The 26,559-nt window shown below is 44.2% G+C and overlaps 1 protein-coding gene across 7 annotated transcripts in view; it reads right to left on the bottom strand.

Annotated features, from left to right (window-relative positions):
• The window catches only part of PASD1 (PAS domain containing repressor 1), a 97,995-nt gene that overhangs the window by 44,028 nt on the left and 27,408 nt on the right, over positions 1-26,559 (bottom strand). For 3 of the 7 annotated variants that reach the window (XM_061357987.1, XM_061357993.1, XM_061357992.1), the window contains exon 1: positions 9,699-9,976. The exons of 1 other annotated variant lie outside the window; for it this stretch is intronic. The gene's annotated coding sequence lies outside the window, so the exon portion shown is untranslated. Of the gene's footprint in view, positions 1-9,698; positions 9,978-26,559 lie in introns of those variants that run through there. 3 more of the 7 variants (XM_061357991.1, XM_061357989.1, XM_061357990.1) reach the window with 2 other exon arrangements.

Here is a 26,559-nt window from a genome sequence, read left to right as displayed (position 1 = left end):
CAATAAGTATTTATTGCAATGGCTCCAAACTCCATACTCTTCATTTCTGCAAGGGAGAAATCTCTGTCTCTCTCAGGTCAACTGCAAAGCTCTGCAATGTTTTATCAATGATACCAATGACAAAAGAGATGATTTGTATTACTGCTCCTTCTGGTACCGTACATCCATGGAGACAACACTGCTTCCCAGGCTCTGACAAGAGCAACAAGATCAGAAGAAAACTTTTGGCAACACCTATAAGCACTACAAATTTTACTCCAAAGGCAAGGAACCAAATAAAAACAACTGAAGAAAATGAACATTTGCCTGCTAAGGACCTTGTAGAGCTGTATATCAAACCTAAACAAAGTCTACGTAAGTGTCTGAACAGTAATCTCTGGAACAGTCAGGAAAGCTTCATAAAAGTAGATTTTAAACACAATCCAAAGAAGATTAAACTGACAATTCATCTCTCGTAGGACTTCTATACATCATAAACAGGCATTATGCCTTCTATGTAAAGCAGCTCATTATGTGATTTATTCACTGATATCTCTTGTTATTCAAACAATTCAAACCGGACTATGTTAGAAAATCCCAGAATAGTTTTCTCATAGCACTGCAGCTTTTGAGATAAGATGATGATTTATATTTATAAAATTTTACTTACCATGCAATCAAATCCATGTTAATGTAATGCACTATCTCTAAGGACAATTTTAAAGAAAGATGCTATTCCAGCTGGATCACTTATTAATATTCATATGCTTTACTTCCAAAATAAATCAAAACACAGAAGTTGTTCTTCTCTGCACTAGTCTTTTTTTTCCATCCCTCAGGCGAAAACAGATATTCTGCTCTAGTCACAACAGCCTATTACCAACAAACTAACCAGTCTAACACTCTAGATCTTGATAGCTCTACTAGCTGCCTTTCTAACTATGAATATATCCAAGATGAGGAATTCAACTCCAGATTTGAAATATGTGCCCTGGATAAAACAAAGTCCTGGTTCAGCCTCATTTCCTGTTTCCAAATGCTTCAGTGACAATTTTAGTCCACTGCATTTATTCTTCTCCCATTGTAGACAATGGATCTTTGCCTTTCCCAGACAGTATATCAGGACTATTGCAGAACAGCCCTGGTATATACATCATATACACTCTCCTACTCTAACAACCTTCTTCTGGGACTCTCTCCTTCCAAACTCTGAATTACTTCCAGAAAGTAGCAAAATTGAATTGGAGACAATTTCCCCACATAACAAAATTTTCAGCGAGGATTCCCAAATTATGCAAACTTCCCCAAATATCAAACTTCTGCTCTGGGCCTGGTGAAACATAGGCAGCAGGAGGTCTTAGAGTTGAAGAGCCAAGTCTCAAGAGATGTGAAGACACCCAAGATAAGAAAGTGATTTAGCTTCACATAAGTCCATGCTTCCGCAGAATGAGCAGTGAGAGCTGTCCGTCCCAGGGCTGGCGCCCAAGGGTGCATACTGCCTCTGCAATCGCACAGCTCCACATCACCACTGCCATATGGGAGGCTAACCCCAGTGCTCAGGATTCAAAGAAAGTAACTCAGTTTTTTCTGTGTTGACACATTGTCTTCGCTAATGGCAAGGCTCACCCCTCTGCAATAAGCAAGATTACATAGAAAACATAGGTGTTGAGATTAGCACAAAGAGTTTGTTCTATTAATACTTCCTACTGCGCCCCTTCTGTTAAAAGCCTGCCCCAAAATGAAGCTGTTCAAATTATCCTACTTGAGAGTAAAAGCAAATTGTTGATATTCATCTTTAGTAAATATATCAGTATATATAGGCTGAGAAAGTTGTAGTGATAGGACAAGGGGTAATGGGTTAAAACTTAAACAGGGGAAGTTTAGATTGGATATAAGGAGGAAATTCTTTCCTGTAAGGGTGGTGAGGCACTGGAATGGGTTGCCCAGGGAGGTTGTGAATGCTCCATCCCTGGCAGTGTTCAAGGCCAGGTTGGAGGAGGCCTTGGGTGGCATTGTTTAACGTGATGTGTCCCTGTCCATGGCAGGGGGGTTGGAACTGGATGATCTTAAGGTCCTTTCCAACCCTAAGTATTCTATGATTCTATGATTCAATGATTCTATATCGGGAGTCAACCAAAGTCCTGCCTTTTTAACACACAGGACTCAACACACACTTAATACATCACTTACTAGAATTGGATTGGACACAGTTTGATCAGAATGAATATTTCGAATGTATGTGCCAGCGTACATTTCACTCAGAGACAGGACAAACGGGTTTATGCCAAACTTCCTCAGCAAGGGGTGTAACCCTCCCCAGCTATTACAGCCTCTCTAATTGCTGCATTTGCTGTGACAATCCAACAGTGGACCAAATACATAGCATCCTTCTCTGTACATAAAAACATGTTTGCAGTTTGTGCAGCAGAGCCTTAAACAGCCTAAACCCAAGGGCTGACTCCCAGGGACATTTATTTTTCTGCTTGGCTCTTCTGTTTGGCACTGAGAGGTCCTTGCTGTGCAGAACATAATGGAAGTTGAACCTTTGCCTTCATCAGGAATAGGGTTTCATCTCATCCCCTTCAGATAAAGCTTCTTCATTGCTTGAAAACCTTCCTATCATGTTGTCATGTCTATGCAAAATAATTAATGGCAATGGGAGCTATTGTCAGCTCATCTATTGTTTATTTACCAAAAATAAATGGTTTACTTAGTATGTTGCTTATGATCAAAACTTTATTGTCCTGAAGCTACGTGCCACATTGTGCTGGGAGTTAAACAACATTAAAGTAGGCTGAGCCCAGAAGAGAACAAACAAACCTTATTAATTTAATTTAAGCATGTGTGTATGTGTGTGTTTGTGGGCTGAACAGATGAAGCAAGAGGGATTAGCACTTTTATGGATATGATTCCTGCCATTGCTACATACTCAGAAATCTTGCCTAAGCTTGGGCAGTTTGTAAACAAGAATAAACACACCTACGAATATTTTTGTGTTTATCTATTAGACAATCAATTAATCAATCTGCCTATAGCTGGCGTTCAACAAAGCACCTCACACTGATATGTAGATTAACTATAGGTCGGAGGGAACACTAATTGTAGGGGACAGAGACCCAGTGTTCATATATGCTGAGCATGACAGTGCTGTTGGGAACAGAGGAGTTTGCTTAAATCCCTGCCCAGAGCCAGGGCACAGTGCCGGTGCCAGCTGCAGGTACAACACAGCTATCAGCCAAGCCCAGCATACTCAGTGTAAAATTCCACATGTTTCTGTTCCATGAAACAAGTCTCTGAGAAGCAGCCCTGCAGGACTGAGGCCCCAGCAGCTGATGGAGGGTGATGTGCAGGGTGGCACAGCCCTCCGTGCCATGTAAGCAGTGGCACAGGAAACACCAAGCCCCTTGCTCTCCCTGCCTGTTCGGGATCCCTGGCTGTTAGGGACCCAGTGGGAGGGTGGCATAGCTGTCCTCATTGCATGTGCTCCACAAAGCTCAAGCAGCACAAGTGTTCAAGGCAGTTATCAGCCACTGACCCCTCTTTGAACATATCCAGAGTATGCACATCACTAGCAAACCACCCTATGCTCATCAAGCACCAGTGACAGGAGGCCACTTCCAACTGCTCATGTGTTTGTGTGGGTATCAGTCCTCCAGTTATTGCTCCAAGGCCTTGCTCTGCCTCCCTCCCTCCTAAGTAAAGATATATTTTACAGTGTTCTCCATAATGTTTAATGAGTCTCCTGGTTACTGCAGTGTTATGCATGTTATGCACTAAAGAAATGACAGGAAATTAATCAATTATACAATTGTGTTTGCCTAAGAATACAAGTCACAGTCTCATGATTCAATGTGTTTCAACAGCTCCATGGAGTTTGGTTAACACGCTTCCTCACTACGGTCTCAATATTATTCTCATCTGCACTGTCATTTTTCCATATTTCAATTCCTCTGTACAGGCAGCTTAGCAGGTATGTGATCTCTGCTTCAGGCTAACTCAAGCTGTTTTCCTTTTTGCCTGCCTGCTTTTTTTTTTTTCCTTATCTCCTTCTTGCAATAAGATGCACATTATACATTCAACTTTCCCATAATAAAACCATGGTTTTAAAGATACTAATCCATCCTTAACGGTAGGCAATCACTTCTTTTTTCTAGAGGTTATCCTGTACAATTTGCTCTGAACATCACCTAAGCAGAGCTGATTTTAAGTCCAGCTTTCCAACTTACATCAGGTCGAAAGGGAACACTTACCCCAACACTCCAGTCTTGGAAAATTACACTATTAATGACACTATTACTTTGTGACATCTCTTCAACCTGCTGAGATGCACCAGGAACCCCAGAATGCGTCGTCACATTGTACAACAAACTTAGGATACACGAGAAGCACGAAAGATTAAACTGCATTGTGACACAGAAAAAGGCAAGTGAAGAACACTGTTACTACTGCACATCCTTGAATCCACACAAAGTTCATGAAACAACAGTAGCAACAGATCCCAGAAAACATACCATGAAGTGCAGCATGGTTACTGGCAACACAACCTGAAGGAAAAATGTGTCTCTGGCCCCAAATCTGACTAAGAAGTTAAACCAGGGAGCATACCAGAAAAAAACTGCAGGCAACTGTGCCCATCTAATGCTACAAGGAGTCTCTGCAGTGCACACTTCCAATGTCTAGAGCTTGAGAAGAAGGCAAAGATTGGAGAGAAAGAGATCAAATCTGCAGCAACAGGGAAAACTCATTCTTGCCTTGGTTCTTAAGAAAACAGCAGAAGCCTTGATGCATGGGGTTAATAGCGCAAACAAAACCAGGTTCACCCTCCTTTCAACCTTACATTAAAAATATGACTATACTGGAAACCAAAGGACTAACTCTGCAAACTTAATTTCCTATCTCCAGGAACTTCAATTTAATTGTACAATCTCTTTCATGAGATTATCAAGATCTATCTCAAAACCATCCTAATTGAAAGACTATTACACAACTAGAATTCCTAGGTAGCTAGAAGCTTTCTTCTAATTTCCCATCCAAATTTATTCATGGCTGACTTTTAGACAATTTGATTTTGTGCAGATGCTATCTTTTGACTTAGTTTTTCTACCTTCTCAGTATTTAGCCCTGACTGTGTGTAAAAACACCTATTGTAACCTGTTCTTTCTTTTATTCACCTGGCCAGAGCTAAACAGATTAAGCTCTTTAACCTCACTTCATACAATAGAAGGTCCATTTGTATAACCACACCTCTAGCCCTCCTACTGCTGTAATTTTAACATTTTCTTGACTGGCATGTCCAGAGCTATGCAACACGCCAATGGGCTACTCCATGAGCAACAGAAAGCCCTTGTGCCAACACTCTCTATGATGATTTGTACAATGATATCATACTTCCCTGAATCTGTCATATTGTTTTCCTTTGATATCCAAGGATGTCACTGGTCTCCTTCACAGCTGTATCTCACTGCTTGCTTGCAGGTATCTCCTGATCAGCCAGTGCATTCACATCTCTCCCTTCTGTCATGGATAGTTGATGAGCTTCTATTTCACACTGGAGGCTCTTGTTACTGGTCTCCACTATTAAAATCTTGCATGACTTTGCATTCAGCACTATTAAATGTCATTTTATTTCTATCGCTCGGATCAACAGAGTCATCTAAATTCCTTTTCTATGATATCTGATCCTCCTCCTTACTGACAATACCTCCCACCTTTGTGTCACCCTGCATAGCTCCTGGGCACACACCCAGACCCTACCCACAGGTCAGAGTGGCTCCATTCAGCAGAGCCTGGTCCCAGGGGAGAAACAGCACTAATCTGTTTCCATCCCAATGACTTTCTTTGAATACCTCTCTCCATTCAGACAATTTTATTTACATGCCACTGTTGTATCTTTTCCTTAGCCAGCTCCTTTTGCACCTTTCAATTCTTGTATTGAATCACCATCTTTATTTTAAGCAATAATGTCCTGTGTGCATGGTATCAAATGCTTGGCTTTAGATAAATTACATTCCTGCCCTACCCCACCTAAATAATCTGCTATACAAAAAAAAAGATGGTAGATTAGTCTAGCACAATCCATCTTTGATAAAAATCTTCTTGTAATTTAGCCTGCTTCCTCATTATTTCCATGTCTAATTATTCTTCCTTACGAAATACATCATGAGACACTGTGTACTACTGCATTCAAACCAGCAGGGCCTAGAGTTCCCTGCATTGCCTCTTTATTTTTTCCACTGCACTGGGTCTCCATGTACAGGACATAAATGCTTCCCTCTTCTGCAGCTGAAGAGCCCTGGGAGAGCCTTTGCAATCCCTGCAAGCCTTGTGCCACTGCTTTCAGTGTCCCAGGACTGGGATTACTGGCACTTCTCATTTGTCTTCCTAAGATATTTGGTTTGCTTGTTTTCTTAGTTTTGGGGTTTTTTTTTAACTTTGCTATGAATAGCTTTCAGTCTTCTGCAGGTTTGTTAGTAATTACACTCTGTTCCAGATTCTACAGAAGGTTCTGCTTTCATGAGAAAGTTGTGTCATTATTTAGAGACATCAGTTCTCCTTTCAGTTTAGGTACATCTAATTTCAGTTCTGTGTACATTGACTAAGTGCAGGTTTTGGTTGAACCCAAATAAGTTCATTTGAACCAAAATAAGAATGTCTTTACATGAGGTCACATCAGGTTAATCAAATCACTTTAAAAACAGACTTAAACTAAATTGGCATAATCTCCCCATGTAGACAAGGCCAAAGCCAATAATGGAATATGAAGTAGGTCAAAGTCCCTCATTGTACACACCTTTGCAGTCTGACTGAATCTGGTGATTCTGGGGCCAAGCAGATGTGCGGCCAGCAAGCCCAGCTGTGCACAGAGCACTTGTTGAGGCCTCACCACTACCTCAAAGTCACCTAAAACCTGGGCTCAAGTGAGACTGGAGAAATAATAAAGAGGGTTTTGCAGGGGTTCTGTCCAGGGGAACTGTTCAGCATAGAGGCCACAGGGCAAGAATTTGCACAACCCTTTGTGCACCAAAAGTAGCAGAGAAGTAGGGAAAAGAAGGGAAATAGCCTACCCTGGGCAGCAGAACAGGACAGACATGACATGGCTGCAGGAAGGTGAGCCCCACCAGCTGTGGCTATGTCAGTGGGCACGGGATGATGTGTGGCACACCAAGCAGAGCCTGGCCTTAGGTGAACAAAGTCATGTCAAAGAAAAATGGCATCATCCATGTTGAAGCAAATAAATGCAGTTTTTGCACCTGCCTCATTTCATTAAGAGATATTTGGAACTGAAGTGATACAACGGTGTACCATTTTAGTCCTACCAGCAAAGGCTGGTCTGTGCAATTTTGGTTTTTACAGGTTTTACTATTTTGGTAAAAGCCACTAGAATCCATAACTGTTCCAGAACAAGCCTGCATTCAGTTGGTCTGGTATAGGCACACAGCTTACTCCCCCAGTCCTGAAGGATTGAGCTATGTCGGCAGTAAACCCTTTTTATTATTACATGTGAATCTTGGGAGGTTGCATAATTTAGGGCAAACCAATGCAACTTCTGTGCATAGACGAGCCTGAGATCCAAATTAAATAAATCTAAATATCTATTAGACTGGTATCTCTATTAAGCTACCAATTTTTGGTATTACTAATGAGCAGAAGTTGGATTCAACATCAGTATCTCTGACATGTAATGCTGCTCCCAACACCATGAGACTTTAATTACAAACTACTCATTTGCTAATTTTAATCTTTAACCCTGTGTTATTTTTGAGTATGTCTTAAACCAGCAAAATAATTTAACACAGACATAGTCTGAGTGGCTAAAACACAGGAACCATCACATACTAACACATGCCAAATTTCACCGAAGTTTGCAGCTTATCAAAACATCTCAAACCAGTTTTACTTTTCCCTCTAGATCAAGTAACTAATCCACAGCTCTGAATGAACAGAACAAATGAGCAGCAAGCAACCACTCCTAAAACTATTTGCATTTTTCCTAGTACATCTTCCACAAAAAATCTAGAGATTAAGTAGCAAACATGTTTAGCCCAAGAGATAGAATGCCCCCCTTCCACCCAAACTTCCACTTTTGGCTCTGCTCCTGAGCCTCCTCTCCTCACTTGTGCTCGCTGCCTGTCAGAACTTCATTAGCACCAGAGCCCCTAGTGCTGTTGTTGAGGTGCATCAGTACACAGGGTGCTGTGCTCCTCCACAGTGCATCACTGACATGCTGCTTTACTCTAATTAACATATTACAGGAAAACTACCTTTTTAAATATACAACATCTAGAAGACCCCAAATCCAAATGTATTTTTCTGACTGGGTAACTATGGTGAGGCATTGCAGGATAGGAAGCTTATAAAAATGACACAAAATCACAACCCAAACAGCATACACTGGAGTCTGTTCAGTACAAGGGGTCCACATTGCATACGTCTGGCATTATCTGATGCTTCAAAGAACCTGTGAGGAGTGTAAAACCTACATATCAAAACCATGAAAAGCTAGCTGTCTCTTGAAGGCAAATACCCATTTCCAGAGCTAGGGATTAGGGAGAAGCAATCCAGCATAAGGGTAGCACCATCATTCTGCCTAAAATGACATTTCTCCATCTATATACTAGAACATCTTATCTCATCAGTTAAATCAGTGCCACTGCTTTCACTGCACATGACAAAATAAACTTGGGTTAATAAGTAACACTGTCTTCCCGGGTGGTACTGCACCTCACAGCAGGTAGAGCATGGGACATCTTCACAGCTTTGATTTCAGGTACACCATCTCCAGGTTCTACTCCCCTGCTGAAGACTTCATGCAGGGATCAGTTAGCACTCAGGTGCTGGTTCTGCTCCCCCAGAAAGGACTGCTGTGCTGGACTCCAAAATCCACTGGGGAGAGACTGGCTCTGCGGATGGCTCGGGAGCCTCCTGCTTTTAGGGACTGTGGCATTTCACAAAGACAAGTTCTTGTAACACCTCGGTTATGAATCACGCAGGGCTCAGCTTTGACCCGTGCTTCCAGTGCCAGCTACCCAGATCAATCGGTTTGCAATTTCTGCCATTAAGAACCAAGTATTGGAGTTACCATTCACAAATACGCAACTGAAACAGACGAGGCACTTTCAAAGCCTCCGTAATTCCCCGCTTATAATGTAAACGGTCTGTAAAATCAAATGACACAATAACCGCGGTGGCAGAAGTAACTTTGCAACCTGGATTTCAGATGCTATCTCTAGGCGCAAGACTCTGTGTGGAGGTTTTTCCTTGCCGCGTTTCAGACGAACGCATTCCCAGAACGACGGAACTTCCAGCCAGAACGAGGAAACCGCACTCAGGCCCATGTTAGCCTACAGAAAACGGGGTTCCCCCCACCCAAGCACCCCGCAGCCCTCAGCTGTGCTCGTCCCCAGCTATTCCCGATCTGGTCCGTACCTACGGGGCCGGGGCTTGCCGGTGCCGGTGCCCGCCTGGCTCCGCACCGACTGATCCCCGCGCAGACCGGGTTCGGCTTTCTGGGGGGGGGATCAGAAGACTCAGTTCGCGGCCGCACGTTCCCCTCTCCAAAACTTAACCGGGACCGTACCGGGGGTGCTGGGGAGGGCAGGGCTAAGTGACGGGTGCCGCGCCCCCGGCCCTGCAGCGGGGGCTCCCCGCGGGCTGCGAATGCCGGACCCCCACCCCTCACCACCCCTAAACTCCGAGAGGTTCCGCGGGGCCGTACGTACCGCCTGGGAGGATGCGCGTCCCGGAGCCGCTCTCAGTGCCATGCCCAGCCACTGCGCGGTGCCCCCCCGGCCGCCGGGGTTACCGCCCGCCGCGGGGTCCCGCTGCCCAGAGGAGACATGGCAGGAGCGCGGGCAGGGCAAGGGCCCGGGCTGGCACGGGGCAGGTGCGGATGCCGGGGAGCACGGCGGGACTTGTGAAACTCGGCTCTCGCAGCGGCCGGTTGTGTAACGCGCGGCGGGCTGAGCCCGTCCTCCCGGCACTGCACAGGCGCGCTCCTCCCACCCCCCCCCGCCGACACCGGCAGCCGCCGGCAGCCTGCAGCGCGCCCCGGGCATCGCTCCCCCCGCCCCGGTGGAGCTCGGGGAGGGAACGCGATCAGGGCGTGGGCGGAGGGCGAGCAGAACGCGCGCCCGCACCCCGGGCAGGGTAGGTCGCGCGGGGAACTGCGGTGCCGTCCCCCGGGAGGGGCCGGACCAAAGTAGGTCATAGCCACCGCTCCGAGGGCACCGGCATCAGCGCCGACACCGGCACCGAGCCGCGGGGCTGGACTCGGCCGCGGAGCCCAGCGGGACCGGCTGTCATGTCCCGCACCTCCCCAGCTTTTTCCGGACGCTCTACGGAGCGCAGTCCCGGCTGCCCAGTGGTCAGGCGCCAGTGCTCCCGTTTTCTCCCTGCCCCGGTAAGGTACCACAACCTTCCTGCTCTCCCCACGAGGCGCTCGGCACAAATTCTATGCCCGACATGAGCAGTGCGTTGCCGGGATTAGTCATCCCATGCCGTGAGTCACTGATTTAACATTTGCTGTTTCCTTCCTCACACGACTTCATTTTTTTCTTCCCTTTCTCTACTGTAATCATTTTCCCTCCTCTCCAGGGACAGCAGGTTTCTCTGTCCCCAGTTCCCACCACAGCATGCCCAAGCTCCGGGTGGACACAGCTTCACCCCTCCATCAGGTACTGCTGATGGCTGAGGGTGCAATTCATACTTCCCGGGTTTCTGGAAGCAGTAGATACCAAAAGCTGTGGCATCAAGCTGGTCTCTAGCCTCCTCCTTCCTCTCTTCAAGGCACCGCCGGGGGGGGGGGGGGGGGGTTGGAATGATTAGCGCTCGCTGGGGAACACATGTTCGTGCGAGGGTTGGGGTGTCCTGGGAAGCGTGGGACTGGGGGCATCGCTTGGGTCCCTGACCCAGGCCCTGGGCCGCTGCAGGCAGCTGCATCATGTAACCCCCTTCCAAACCCACATGCTCTCCTTACTTACAAGTTAGGGGAGTTTTGGTGGGTATGGGGGGAGGGGGGATATTTTTTCCTCCTCAACTCCTCTTGGAAAGCCACTCCTCAACCTGTGCTGGGAGATCTGCTCCATCTGGGAATACATCATCTCCCACAGCTGGTATACCTGACTCCTGGCTTTTTTGCTCAGCCAAAACTCCTGTTCCACTTGCAGCCCTCAGCCAGTACCCCAAAGCACAGCACGGGGGACAAAAGCAGAACCAAAAAGGGGACAGAGGACAAAAGGCTTTTCTATGAGGTTTTTAATATAAACCTGATGCCACTGAGGAAAGGGAAGTGACGTTGTTACAGCAGTAACCCTAAGGAACATCAGCTGTTACTGATGAAGACTAGAGAAAGGGTACCTTTGCATGCAGTTAGTATTTCTTGTTTTCTTTCTTACTGGAGACAAGGCAAATAGCATGGTTGAGCTGACTGCCACAAGTGGCAAATCCCATTTTCCTACTTAGAGCACGTATTGGAGGCATGCAGCCTTGTCACATGAAACACAGCAACCCTGCCCTCATTCATGTGGGAAAAATCCTTCTTGCCCTCTTACAGGCAAAGTACAAACAGGGATCAAATGCAGCATTTCTGGCTTTTTTTCACTTGAGTTCAGGTGGGTCTCTGCAGCCTGCAGTGCAGCCCTGTCACCCAAGTCACTGAGAGGATGCCATTGACCATGTAGGTAAGCCTGCAGGTATACATTTGGGGGATTATATCAGGAATAAATGTAACACCGCACTCTGCAGCTGAGACCCTGCAGATCCAGCACCCACAGATGAATGCTGTGGGCAGCACAGGCAGGATGTGACTCCATAGGGTCTGGGCTGGGGCAGGTTGCCCTGGAAGCACCAAATGCCACAGCCATTGACCCCAGGTTGCATCCGCAGCTGGCTGGGTTTTCCGGCACTGCCACCAGGTCTCATCTGGGAGACTTCTACAGCCACCCCTTGTCCCATGAGCCTGACAGGCACAGCAAACAGCATCAGCACTCTCTTCTAATAAAGCAAAACACTCAGAAATGCCACTTTATGTGTTAACTGCACTTCGAACTGTGTGTTATTGAAAGTTTTTCAACCAACCCCCCTGCAGCCCCAGGCAGGTGGAGACACCAGGCTGAGAACGCAGGTGCTATTCCTCCTATAGCAATGCTGGAAGAGTTTCCCTGTCAGTTCCTTTAATTATCTCCTTTGGAAGAACAAACTCTCCACTAAAATCCTTCTAAAAGTTAAAAAAGAACGGGGATGCAGACACTTCTGGCACAACAAAATTCACACGTTGCTCAGCAAGCTGCGGCCTTGGGCAGCTTTGGCTGTACTCAGCGGTGGTTGGCATAGCCTCAGATTTGTTTATATTATTAACTTTTAACAATGCTGTGCTGCAAAGACATGCCAGAAGCAATAAACCCAAAAGAGAACTGGTTTGAGCCAGAAAATAAGAACAGCAAAGAATATAACACTATCTCTATATAGATCTATACATACCTATCTGAAACAGCCTGTCCCTACTGCACTCACCCAGTGGACTGGAGAATCCTGCGGCCTGGCAGGCACCATTAAGGAGTAACAGAATTAAACAAAGAAATAGACAGGTAGCTTAGGCTGTATTTTGCAGAATCACACTCCCATGCACAATCTTTCATCCAGAGCAAAAGGTTGTCCAAACTAGCCTTTGAATGACATACTGCAAAAATTCATAGCCAGGAAATGTTTGCCTTGCGCACTGCAAAGCCATGAACCAGCCCCGGTACAGGATCAGACATCTCAGCCTCGTCTCAAATTCAGCATGACATTCTTGCTTTTCACACAGCAGCAACCGCAAGGCTTGGGATGACAAAGCAAAAGGAAAGAGAAGAACAGAACCATAGAATCAGCTAGGTTGGAAAAGACCTTTAAGATCAAGTCCAATCATTACCCCATGACTGCCAAGCCTACCACTAAACCATGTTACTAAGGGCCTCATCTGCAGGGTTTTTGTACACTTCCAGGGATGGTGACTCCACCACTGCCCTGGGCAGCCTGTTCTAATGCCTGAACACCCTTGTGGGAAGAATTTTTTCCTAATAGATTGTGTAAACCTCCCCTGCACAGCTTGAGGCTGTTACCGCTTGTCATAGAATCATCGAATAGTTAGGGTTGGAAAGGACCTTAAGATCATCTATTTCCAACCCCCTGCCATGAGCAGGGACACCTCACAATAAACCATGTCACCCAAGGCTCTGTCCAACCTGGCCTTGAACACCGTCGGGGATGGAGCTTCCCTGGTCAACCTATTCCAGTGCCTCTCACTTGTCACTCTGGAGAAGAGACTGACCCCCACCTCACTACAACTTCCTTTCAGGCAGTTGTAGAGTGATAAAGTCCCCCTGAGCATCCTCCAGGCCTAACAACCTCAGTTCCCCTCAGTCCTCATCAGACTTGTGTTCCAGACCCTTCACCACCTAGAAACAACGAAGTGGAAAACCCACCCTTACTGGTCCTGTGTAAGCTTCACTATGGCTCTGGCATGTGGCAGCAAGAGGAGCGCTGCAGTGGTGGAGCGTACCCAGCTCCCACCATGGAGGCGTGCAGGAGAGGTGGTGGGAGCCCCATTCCCAATGCTGTCCATGGCAGTGACAGCATTGACTGTGCTGGTGGGATTGCACAACGGGGTTGCCTTGACACTGTGTCATGTAAAGATTTTAAACTGCCTCTGCATTAGTCATCCTCTATTCACTTTAATTGTGCCTGATAAACAGGGCCATTTCACCCTTGTGTTCTAGTCTACGCACTTATCTTGCATGTTTATATCACCCAAGAGACTTTCAGTCTTTTGCTGTAGCCTTGGTGTAGCAGAGGAGCAAGCAGGCACTGCCAGTCACAACCTCTGCTGTTCTCATCCCTTTGCTTGCTACCCTTTCAGACCTCGGTGTGGAGATCTCCGTAGGTCCTTGATCCTGGCACTAAGTGTTCAGGCAGAGGCTTAAGTTAATGCATGGAAACACTAAGAAGGGACAGGCTGACTGAAACACACACGTCATGTCTTTTCACACCCAAGCACTGTAAGGGTGTGTGCTTAACACCACAGGACTCACTTTGATCTTCTCCAAGGACAGAATTTTCTGTGAATTAAATCCTTGCCTCTGAATTAATATTTTGGTTATTGAACAGAAACAAAATTGGGAAATGAATACATAATTATTGGATTTAATGTAAAGAATATAGTTGAAGTTTTAGCCATATTTGCTTGCAACATAGAATATACTGCCCAAGAGTTTGCTGATGTGAAATTCTGTCCCTGCAATGCCTTATCTATTGCTATGTTTGAATTCTAAAGTTTTACTGAAAACTCTCAGAAATAGCAGTGCATTTTCCTTTCTGTGACATTATGAGCTTCTCCTCATCCCAAACAACCCTTGTGCATGTGCTGGGGAGAAGGAACTGCATTTTGATCAGGCACAACTCTGCCACCTGTAAAAGAACGGCAATCAGGCTGCACAGCAGCTTCTCCAGCACCCCGGAGTACTGCTGGCATTGCTGCTGCACTGTTAGCCTGGAGCTCACACCTCTGGTTCAAGCAACACCTGACAGCTACTAGAGTCCTTCTCCCTCTGGAGACTCATCCTGTTCTCTGGGCTTACACAGTTTGACCTTCATTTTCCCCTCTAAAAGACTCAAAATTAAAATTCGGGTTTGCACCACAATCATGTGAGAAGATGGGTAAAATCCCATTCTCATTTAAGTGCAGAAAAAGGAATAGAAACTCCATTAGAGGCAGTGCAAAAACCACATTTACTCCAGTGTGAACAGGATTTCCCACTTAGCATAAAATCTTGCATCCCTGTGGGCTGGAAGGAGCTGCTTGCTGTTCTACCCAGCATCTCTGAGTGCCTCTTCGAATCTTTATGAAACTGCTTAAAAGGATTAGGAATATAAATGAGTTAATCACCATTTAGGACAAAATTCCACCTAAGCTTTTGAGAACCAACTGGAATATTTTAATATCCATCATCTAGCACTTTATTTTGCATAAAGTGGTTTAATATGGTTGTTGTAAAAGCAAGATTTGTATCCAAATTTTGTGTGTATCTAAGGCCTTATATTTCCTTGTACTGGAGTAAGAGCATGGCCAGATAAATGTATTTACTTGAAAAGGTGATAGGTGCCCAAGTCAGATCTCTGACCAGGAAAAATGTGGAAGAATATTTTTAATGTAGTTGCTCATACTTTCAATAATAATTTTTATTTTTAGAGAGGAAAAAGTGTTATCTCTTAACTGCAATAAAGTATTCTCTGCTAAGGATTCTTGTGATCTGTTTTTCTGGCTAATTCAAAGAAGTGGGGAAAAAATCCCTTCCACAAACAAGAACATGGCTACCTTTTTCTGCCCATACCCTTCCGTGAGAGCACACATAGACTCTAAAGCTCTTCAACCATGTTTTAGCTTGATCCCATAGGATAATGTACCTATGGATTAATTTTCTTTGATGCTAGCTTCATATCTTCTGGAAACTGCACTGAGAACAAATTCAGGCCACTGCATTTAAGTATGGTTTAAGTGGGTACAGGCAATAATCACCTCTGATTAGTATAATCAGCTACTGAGTGGCCTCATGAACAGAGACATAAAATAGAAACTTAATTATTTTAAAGGCCAAAATCACCCTGAATTCAGCAGTCAGAGGACAAATAGGCAGAGGGAGCACTGGGAAATGGCAATAGCTGCAGTATCACCCATCGCTGAAGGACAGAGGAAGAACAGGCACATCAGTGCAGAATTACTGTCTATCATCTGCAAGTGCATCCCTCCTAATATATCACAGTTGTTACTAATTAGCATATTAAATCCACATTGATAGACATAGATATTTCCTATTTACACTTCTGCTGATGCTAAGCTTTATTCATACCCTGTAAATCTCTCTGGTACTTGCTCATTCTTAGTTACTTGATCCCATACACAGTGGTTGGGAATTCTGCAGGTCAGCTATTCCTTGCACTGGAAAGTCTTCACTTTTCCTCTCTGGCCTTTACCCAGAGCAAATACAATGTTAACATTGTCATCTGATGGAGTTTTCAAAATCACGGCAACATCAGCAACGTCTGACTCCAAGCAAGAAGCAATGTGCTCCTAGCTAAACACAGCAGAAAGCTGTCCTTGTCACTTACCTTCCCACTGTATCCCAGTCTGGGAATAGACCCAGTCTGGTCTAACCAGACCCTCGAGTCACACATGTTGGTGATGGAGGACACTTCTGTTGTGGGGTGTACCAGGCCATGCTGGGAAGGAAGCTGCCTCCATCCATACCTGTGTCCCGGCTACTAACATTCCTCTGCTTCACTCTACCTGGGCTGGTCTGCAGCCAGAGGGCTCCCAACTACATCCTAATTTCCTTTGGAAACTGGGTAACTGAGATGGAGAGTGGCATTAGGATGGCTGTGACCTGCAGGCACCAAGCACTGCAGTTTCCACATCATGGCTTGCTCCTGCACAGCCTTACTAATGGGGAGACCTCCCTCTGCAAAACCACGTGCAACAGGGTGGTGAGAGAAGCTATTGTTCAATTTTATTCTGTCAGGAAAATAAAATCTTCCTCTCCAAGGCAAAGTGACCAATGCAGCCCTTTCTCAGCACTGCAGCTTGTAGAAGAAGGCATTAAAATTAGGACTACTGAAGATCGTGGAAGGACCCAATAGGAAGCAGACAGGGCATTTGCTTTTTAAAGGTTAACATCCTTCTACCACACCCTGATTGGCAAAGACTGAAAAAACAATATGTATATATCTGTGTATGTATCTGACGCCAGGCAAACTCACTCACCACAAACAGTTGCACGTACTTAACCACCAAGGAAAGACCAGGCATAGCTTGTCAGTCAGCCAGACTGTAAATGTCAAGCAGTAGTTTCATAAGCACAAGCTATGCCAGTGGTTCTTTGGAAGAACTGAGCAGCCTGATTGTCACAAGGGACCACTGACAACACAACCCAGACACTAAAAAAGACAGGAGCCTGAAGCACAGGTCCCAGTGCACAGCTCTCAAAACACTTCCCTTAATGGTCTTTTAGGATACACCAGGAAGAAAATGTGTGTCCTTGATCCCAAGTGTACCAAGGTCAATAGGGTTCTTGGGTAACTTCCACTGTTTTTCTTCTGCCTTTTTTAAATAAACAGAAACGTTCTAAATAAATTCATGAATGCATAAAACAAGTGGCCTGATGTTCAACAGAGATTACACCCTGGGAGCAGGATGGATAGAAAGCATCGTGTGTGGCTGATACTGTGCTTTGTGCTCATACCTAAACAAAAGCAAGTTAAAACGCAAGTCTACAAGACTTTATCACATGTTTCAACACTAAATGATACAGAAATGTGTCAAAAAGTATTCAGAACTGCGTGGGATGTCACTGCACTCTCTAGTCACAGAAACGCACATGGTTTTTCTGGGCACGGGGGAAGTGCTGAACACCATCAATGAATTAACTGTGATGCTGGGAAATAGTATTATGTGACAGATACCATCTACAAGCAGTGTTGTAAAATTCAGTCGTAATAAGTGGAAACAAGCTCCTGACAGACCTCGTGAAATCAATTCCTATTGTGCAGCTATAAGTGACTGATCACATTTTTGTGTGTCTATGGAAAATGAATATGCAGAACAGTTGGAATTTCCTCATCTAACAAGGAATATCAAGAACAGTTTTGGTCAGGGCTTTTGAATGAAGGGCTGGGACTTGTGATTGTCATGAAACTCAGGGCATTTTGCAGAAATAGAAAATGGATTGGATCACCTCCTGAAAACTGGTTCCTAGCTGTTTTATACGAACCAGCTTCTGTGAAGTTGCAGTGTTTCTCACGGACGTTATCCCCCTTTGTATCCAATTCTGCACTTAGCAGAGCATACAAACATGGTTCTGCAGAGCAGAGCCCAGGGCTTCTCAGAGCACTTCAAATCACTGTTTTGGAAAATGCTGGCTTACAACAAATCTCTTTTCACTAAAGCAAAAGCCTCTCCTGCTTTGGAGCATCATTGCTATTATAGTGACATCTCCTAGTTCCCCTCAGTTTTCATCCTTTCCTTGTCCATTTAATACATCTGCTTGCTCTTAACACTGGTGGTGCTGTTTTGCAAAATAACAAATCATTTCAACTGAGGAAGAACAAGATAAAAATACTCCAAAACTAAAAATAATAAAAAACAACCAAGCAGTGCATTGTTTCCTGTAGAGCTTCAGTCCTTTCACTTGCAGAACTTCGGGTGACCTGCACTAGACAGCACTTGCACAAAGTGCTACAAAACCAGCACTTACTGTGGGTCTGCTGCTCTGTCATCATCTTCAGTTAATTCAGCCACCGTGGAGTAGTACATACATGGTGCAGATAGTGTCACCAGTGTAGCAACCAGTGAGTGAATCATAGTGAAACTATGAAGAGGAAACATGTCACAAACTGAAGGAAAAGCTTGCTTCTCAGTGAAGTGTTTCATCTGCAGAAGAGTGCTCAAGTTAAGGATGCCGAAGAGAGAATTAACTTGTGCCCTGGTCACTTAATACAGCTTTTTATGCAGTTATTTACTGGTTCTGTTGCTATGGGAAATATGAATACTCACCATGACAACTGCAGCAGAGCGTGGCACACAAGCCACTTCACACAGAGCATCTTCTTAAGGAACCACTTCCATTCATATATCCTACAAAATCCTGTGTCCTTGAGAGAAATGCAGTCTGGGGTTTTCAGGCACAGTGATTAATAATCTTGCATTTTACAGTAGGATATTGCCTGGTGTCCAGTATAATTTATTACTTGGTATTTTCATAGCCCTTTTGGTATTACATCTGAAAGTACTTTGCAAAGGTAATCCTTGCAGAAAGAATACTCTGATTATTTTACAGATGAGCAATTCAGGCAAAAAATATCACATAAGGCCGCAGAGCACAGAAGTATCAGACTGGCATTTGCCCCCATGTCACTTGGGCCAGCATGTTAGGGTGACAAGAGCATCCTTCCCCATTCACAGGGAGGGGTTATGCATGCCGCTGCTGGTCTAAGTTGTGCACCCTGAAATAAAAGCACATGCTGTCCTTGTTTTGTTTATCCTGGTCAAGCAAGCCCATGCTTTGCTTTGGCAAACAGGCTTCCCTGTGCCAAATGGTGTGCTGTTCACTGGGCACCAACCTGCTTCTACCCAACAGCCACAGCCTGTGGGCATAGGGTGAATGACCAGCTAGATGGCTGGGTTACACTTTACAACATGGTCTCATTGAAGCTCTGTCCTGCCTTGGCCATTTTTGAAGCATGGAGTTTTCTCAAGTTATTTGCCTTAAAATGATTTCTAGAGGGGAAAAAAAACCAACCCAACCCAACAAATTGTGATCAAGAGTTATGAGTAACCTGGAATACAAAGACTGTACTCAGAGTAAATATGTGGCTGAGAAAACCATTACCAACCCAGACGATCATCATTCTGGGTATTTACCTCTTAACCTCGACAGACATGTTCAAAGGTGCATAATAAATGACATCTCTCCTTTATCACAAGGTCTAGCCTAGAGGGAAATTCTCTCTTTCAGTTACTGATGTTAACCATGTTACTTTTGGCATTGGATCTACTTCCCTACTTTAAAAACCAGCATTGACAACCTTTTTCCACTGTTTAATTTATGTAGTCACAGTAATTAAATACGAATCTTCAAATATTGCTTGACATACTGCAGATTTATCATCAGTGAAACAGTCTTCTGCACATTTCCATAATTGCTGCTGTTCAGAACAAAATGGTTATGCACTGAAAGACTGACAATTTTCTCCCTTTGCTTAAGTTCTCATTTGTTTGCCCTCTTGGCAGTTCTGCACAGCAGTTTCATCTCATAATTAAATTATTTTCCATTTGCGTATGGAGGCAATAGTTTACTTCCCCAATTCTTTCTTTTTGCATTCTATGTTGTTTTTTAAGATGTGGAGTCCAATATATAACGCAAGGAAATGGCATCTTATGAAATGCTGTTCATGTGCTGCCCCAGCTGAGGAACAGACAAATATAAATCCCATAGATGTTCCATTTGAATACAGTCTTGGTCCTGATGACCAAGAAAGAGTTTTGCCTGATTGGTGGTTTTAGCCCTTCATGCTTCTGTGGGTGGTAAGTTTTGCAAAGTATTAACAGTGACTTCATGCCTTGGCTCAGATTGAAGGGCTGCGTTTTGTCCATCTCCATGCTGAGCACTTTTAAATAGTGTCTGCTCACCATCTCTGCATGTTTTCTTAGGAAAACAAGACTTATATTCTCTGGACAGACCAGTTTTGTGATAAAGAGGAGAGATTAAAGAAGTAACTTTGGGGATCCATAAACCTGGCAGCAGCAGCCTCTGTGCTTTCACTGTCTCAGAAAATGCTGGGGTAAAATGCTCTCCATTCCAACTCTCCAAGCAGGCAGTTAACTAAATGTTACCTGTCCATCAATCATCCTATTACACAATCAGTCGTAATAGTCTCTGCTTAATTCTGCACACGTTTGTATCTGCTTGGAAACCATTCTGGCTGTCTTCCTTTCAGTAACTAAATATGTAGCTTCTTGTGAGCAAAGCCTTATCAGATGGAACAAGCCCTTGGGACATTTGAGGTATGAGAGTTAGTATAAAAACCTGCAGACAGCTTGAAATACTTAAAGTGATAAGAAGCCCCAGTGAATATTTTCACTGAAAATCCAGATTTCATTCTAGGGGTCAGGTTACCTTTGCTCCCTATTAAAGACGACAATGGAACAGGCTTTGCATGTGCCTTTTGTAAATCCTCAGCGAGCATAGCTATCTGCATCTCATGGGCTCTCAGGTGAGCCCCAGCATAGGTGCTGCAGTCAGTCCTCAGTACATCTGGTGAATGGTGCTGAAAGCCCAGTTGCCTCCAGGGACAGTGGCAGAAACAAAGGAGAAGAAAGGTTAAAAATATGACTCTTACTTTAGGAGGTAGCAAGTTTTGCCCAGCACAAAGCCCATGCACAGCCAGGACCCAATGCTGGTGCCTGGACTGGTTCAAGAGACCTCCTGATTCAACCAGACCTGCAACACCTGCCCTTCTACTGAGATAATGTAGAATGTGGCCTCATGCAGCTCCTGTCCATCTCATCACACCTCTCAGAGTTTCATCACAGGCCCTGAGAGCAGGCAGAGCATCTCTTAATTCCACAGAAGTCAGATCAGTCCTCCTCTTCAAAAAGGAGCTTTCATTCACCACAACCAGTCACAGCCTGTGGTGGGGATGGACAAGCCTCAACTTTTCAATAGGTTTCAATAGGTGAAAGGAGGACCTACAGCTTGAGGGGCTGAACCAATCGATTTAGTAATTTCCTGCTTATCACAGGCAAAACCAACTGTCCATGTGGACATCAGGCACTTTTGCTATCACTGACCAAAACATACTGGGCCAGAGAGCAATGAAATGATCTCTGAGGAAGGTGTCTTCCTCCCCCTCTCCATGAGGACACTGGGGATCTTGAAGTGGATGGCCGACATTCAGCTGTGTATTTCTATTTCAGGTCTTGGCTGCTGGAGTTGGCTGGAGCAGTTGATCAGCTTACCTACTGTCTTGCCAGGAGCAGGGCTTGAATGAGGGCAAGCTGGCTGTGACCCAAGCCAGGTAAGTCTGAGGCTGTGCTGACATCCTGGGGAAGAGAGGGAGATGGAAGAACTTCTGTTCTCTGTGAGCATAGTTTGGTTTTTATTGTTGAGATTTTTGGACCCAGGCACCTTAGTGGACCAGCTTCTGCCCCATCAATAAGAACAAAGGATGGTCTATTTGCTTTTACTTGGACTGTTTTCTGGATCAGAATGTGAAGCCCACTGTTTTGAACATGGATCTTTCCTATACCAAGTCATGTTGAGAGTGAACTTCAAACGTCCAGGCCATTTTCACCAGGAAGAATACAAGTTTTCCTTTGACCAGGTTGAAGCAGTGGTTTGAATGCACAGCTTCCCCGCTTCGCAAAGGCTGCAGCATTAAGAGATTGTGCAATAAATGAAAGGAGGAGGCAAAAGCATTTGCATCCTATATAATGGGTGTTAGAAATGTGGATATCTACAGGACAGACTCATCATCCTGAGGCTGACTGGCAGAGCCAAGGCATCTGAGATAGTGCTTGTCATCCTTGGAAGAATAATTTTCTCCTTTATGTAGCCTTTCTGCTGCTCACAACTACAAAGGCACCTTAATGGCTCTGTATCTCTACCCTTCCTCATTTAGACAACTGTAAGCAAATAAACACTTTATCTGACAGACAAGAGCCCAACTGCAATGCTAAAAACATATACAGAATTTCTGACAAAGCAAAACTTCTTGTGTGCTGCTCACTGCCTCCTCAAGATGGCTAGTTTGATGAGACTGAAAAAGAGGTGCCTTGTAGAGCTTTTTGAATGATACACACTGTTAACCAGTAAAGGTGAAACATTAAACTCTGCATAAGACTGACACTTGTCAAAATCAAACTGAACAACAAGACAGGATTTTTTTATCATAAAACTAGTGTTGCTTATGCTTCCTAGAGGGAGTGGATAGGCATCCCTTCCTTCAAGAAGAGAAGGGAGAGAACTTGGTCATATATTCTAAAAATCTTCTCAGCATGGTAGTAGAAGAGACCTTTGCTCCTATGTCCTCATAAAACACATAATGAGCAACATTTTAAAGGGAACTAAGCCTTTGTCAATAGCGATTCTCTTGCTAAGAAGTGCGGGGCGATAACTGTTAAATAACTGATAAACTGATAGAGCAATAAAGCATGCTCTTTTAGGCTACCCTGCATGTTGGAGCACTGGATTTAATTTTCAGGGACTGCGATGTCTGAGTTGTATTTTTAGAATAGCTCGGGAGGTATAACTGAGATTTCCAGCCAGGCGTATGACTGCACTTTGTGTGCTGTTTACAAATGGGAGAAATTAGAGCTATATCCTTCGACTGAACAAAAAGACAACAGAAATCTTCAGGCAGAATTCTCTTCTCAGATCTACCCACACTGCACACAGTGATGGCAAAGAAAGACATCTTCTGTGCCACTTGCAGAGAGAACACAGCATGAAAACAGATGCCCAAAGCACATATCTTAGAAGAATATATTTAGCCTAGAAGTGCTTTAGACTGAGAAGTGATTGTGCAAAACACAATTTTCTTGCCAACAATATTTTAGTAAATAAGGAGCAAAATTTTTTTCCTACTTACTATTATAGACAATCTGGCTAAAGTGAGGATGAAGAAGTAGGTTTGGGTATGCATCAGTATGAAGTACCATGACATTTAGTATATTCAGGCTCTTAGATCTTAATTTCAGATTCAGTGGTCAGCAAACGGAGCAGAGCATTCAGTCTTTTTGGGGAAACGGAACAGTTATAGCCCAGGACGTTGAAACTTGTTCAGTCAGTTTTTCAGATGGAAATCTGCCAATTTGCAGTGAAGGGTGATGCGTCCAACTGCAGAGGGCTGATTGTTTCATTGGAGGGAACTACGTAAGCAATGTGCGCAACACTGCATGCAATAGAGAGTGCTCTGGAGAGTTTGGAAGAGCCGTCCTAAGAACAAGAGAGACCCCTGAGGCTCATACCAGCAGATACACTGGGTGCAGCACATTGCCTTGCATGCTGCCAGGGTGCTGGTGCATGCTCATCAGTATCTTAAATTGTTTCTCATGTATCATACCACTACTACCTGTTGCTACCGCCATGCCAAATGGAGCTTTGTTCTCACTCTCTATCCTTAAAGAACTGACTTCTAGATGTTGCTACAGCACCATGGGTTTACCACGTATGGAGTTCATTGCTAATGCAGGAGCATATTTTAGGCACTGTCAAAATTAATCAATAGCCTTCAATTTGGGACATAATTAGCCTATACTGAGAAGTCTAATGCAGCAGTCTTGAGCAGCCTAGTCTCTAGAAGGACAAGTTGAGACCTAAGTGCATCAGATGACAGTGACAAAGTACAGATGACACTAGAGAAGACTAAATACCATGTATCAGAATAGAGCACATATTTTTCAGTTATTTGATCCACTCCATTCCAGAATAAAACTAATAGACCCAATCCTGAAATTGGTATGTAGAAAAGACCTCCACAAGTAACTATAACATTGAATGCGTTCATTGCAAAGGTATTCAGAATTCAACACACCATTACCATTTATTTTATAATAGCTAGTTAGGTATTCTTGTATGGGGAAGCCCCTGCTAACACTGATAAAGCATTGTAAAGATGAGAGTTACTATTTCTAAGTTTTCTCCTCAGTAAAATTCTTTTGGAATACACTGGGAATAAGGACTTCTGTCACTAGCCCAGAGTTATTAGAAATTACATGATCTCTGCTCTCATAGGTGCAGGACAAAGAAAAGACTTTCAGGGTGAACTGTGGCAAAATCTAGCAGGCCTATAACACATATCAAGGATTTTATTTTTATTATGATTATTATTATTATTATTTTGTTATTGCTGCCATATGCCAGTTGCAGATGGATTAGAAACAGGTCAAGTTTAGTTAAAAATAAAAAAAAACTTCACTGCATTTAAGCTATTTAAGCTTCCATTATTAACATGCTTACTTACTGAGTTGAGCTAAATGATTGCTTCTTGTTCAAAGAGTTCAGACTTTACAGTCAATGAGTAATTACTTACATTTATTTTATTAGTTGCTTTTCAGGCAGAAATTCAGCAACTTAAATGTTCTTCAATCTGAAGTTCAACCCAGTATCCTCAATTCATACCTAGAGCCCTTTGATATAAGAGAAATCTTAAATCTCTACTTCACACAAGCATAAAGCTAAAAAGATAATGGCAGTGCTACCACCCTATGTGTTTCAAGCTCTTTCCATTTTATATAACCCAGCAGCACAAGTAGGCTTTTCTTCTATTGATAATAACTCCAGATGTGGCACAGGCGTACCTATGACACACACTCAACAATAGCATTCACAAAATATATCGGTCAGGAGGGCAATCAAGCACACAGCACCAGCCTACATCACCTCTGGATTTCAGCCTCTATGAAACAGTCATCCACTTGCAATAAAAGGCTCAAAAATAAAGGAAGATGCAGTCTCCACTACCACAGCTATTAGAGTGAACCCGAGAAAGCTACCTTTGTATTCCATGCTTGGAAGATCATAGTTTCTGAATAAGAAAAGTTGAGCTGCTGGAACAGTTTGGATTTTGATCTGTACTTCTTGCAGTGACTGTGTCCTTTCTTTGCTCTTTACTTTCCTCACATGCTTCAATATGTTCCACACCCATTTGGTAATAATTCTGGTTTTCTTATTAAAGGCATTATCACCACCAACAAAATGCAGTTTTAGATAAAGAACAGGAAGAACAATCATACTGGTCCCGCACAGCAATAACTTGTGTGTGTTACGCATACACAGCCCAAATACACCATGGAGCAGGCAGTGCTACATCAAACAGGAACTGTGGGCACTGGCAGAAAAGAAACACCACTGCATTTAAAAACTCAACTAAATCAGGAGAGCATCTTTTCCTCTGGTAACAGAGAAATAGGGTAAGATTTCACCTGATAAAATGGGCTTGTTTGGTTTGTCTTGCTGTTTCTCTAAATATGATACCATGCCCAAGCTAGCTGGCAATTATATTTTCATCACTCATTATATCGGTTGCTCAAAAGCTGCTCCCTTCAGTCACCTAACGGATACCCTACCAGAACCAGCTCAGGAACATCTGCTGCTTAACATACTTCCTCCAAACCCAGGAGCCCACCTCCTTGGCAAAACCAGATCACTTCACACTAAGAGGACTGGAGCCACATTTTCCTTCCCTTTTACTGGCAAGGTCCATCTCCACGTGCCTCAGGAGTCAGACCTGCTCCCTGGCTCCACTGCGGGGAAATGATTACACTGGGTGGGGAACTCTGCCTTCCTGAGCTGCCCTGCTCAGGCACTGACCTCCACAGGCATGTGTCCCTAACTGGGGTGGCACTTCCCTTGCTCCATGACCTGAGCTGGCTCCCAAAGCTGGCAAGCTCCCAGCTTTGAGAACACCTAAGACTGCCACAGACTGGCAGGGAAGCAATCAGTTGACTTCACATCAGAAAGCCACCTGATTTTGCAGATATTTAAGGCATGATTCTGCTCCATTGGGCCTGCCTGCTGCTCAGGGCTGCAAGCAGAGGGGAGTTTTCATCCAGTGATCAAGTGTGGGCACAGTGGGGTTTGCACTGTCTCTTCACCTGTGCCAAAAGCTGATTAGAGAATTTGTGTTTGGACAGATCTGTATCTGCACAAAAGACATCACCAGGAAAAATCAGGGTGGGGGACTCTGGACATATCACCATGTGAGCCGTGAGGCATAAGCGACTGCCAGCTTTACATATTACAGTATATAACTTAGTGACAGGCAGAACTTCCTTTCCAGGACCACTTCTTCTCTAGGATGAACTCTCCTCCATGACGATCCCGGAAACACTTGGTGGGAAACTGGGCATCAGGAAGACAATAATGATGCATATGATTAAAGCAATCTGTGGATTGCTTACCATACAGCGAAGGAGACAAGTACCATAGGAGACTCATATACACTGCTCTAATAGTGAAGAACACAAGTCAAAGGAGTCTTTTCCTTGTGGTA

This window comes from Neopsephotus bourkii, unplaced genomic scaffold (genome assembly GCF_033783945.1).
Source record: "Neopsephotus bourkii isolate Nb327-2 ecotype Australia unplaced genomic scaffold, CSIRO-AGI_Nbou_v1 NB_936, whole genome shotgun sequence".
Lineage (NCBI taxonomy): Eukaryota > Metazoa > Chordata > Aves > Psittaciformes > Psittacidae > Neopsephotus > Neopsephotus bourkii.
Note: the sequence above shows the minus strand (reverse complement) of the source record. Positions and strands in the feature narration are given on the sequence as shown.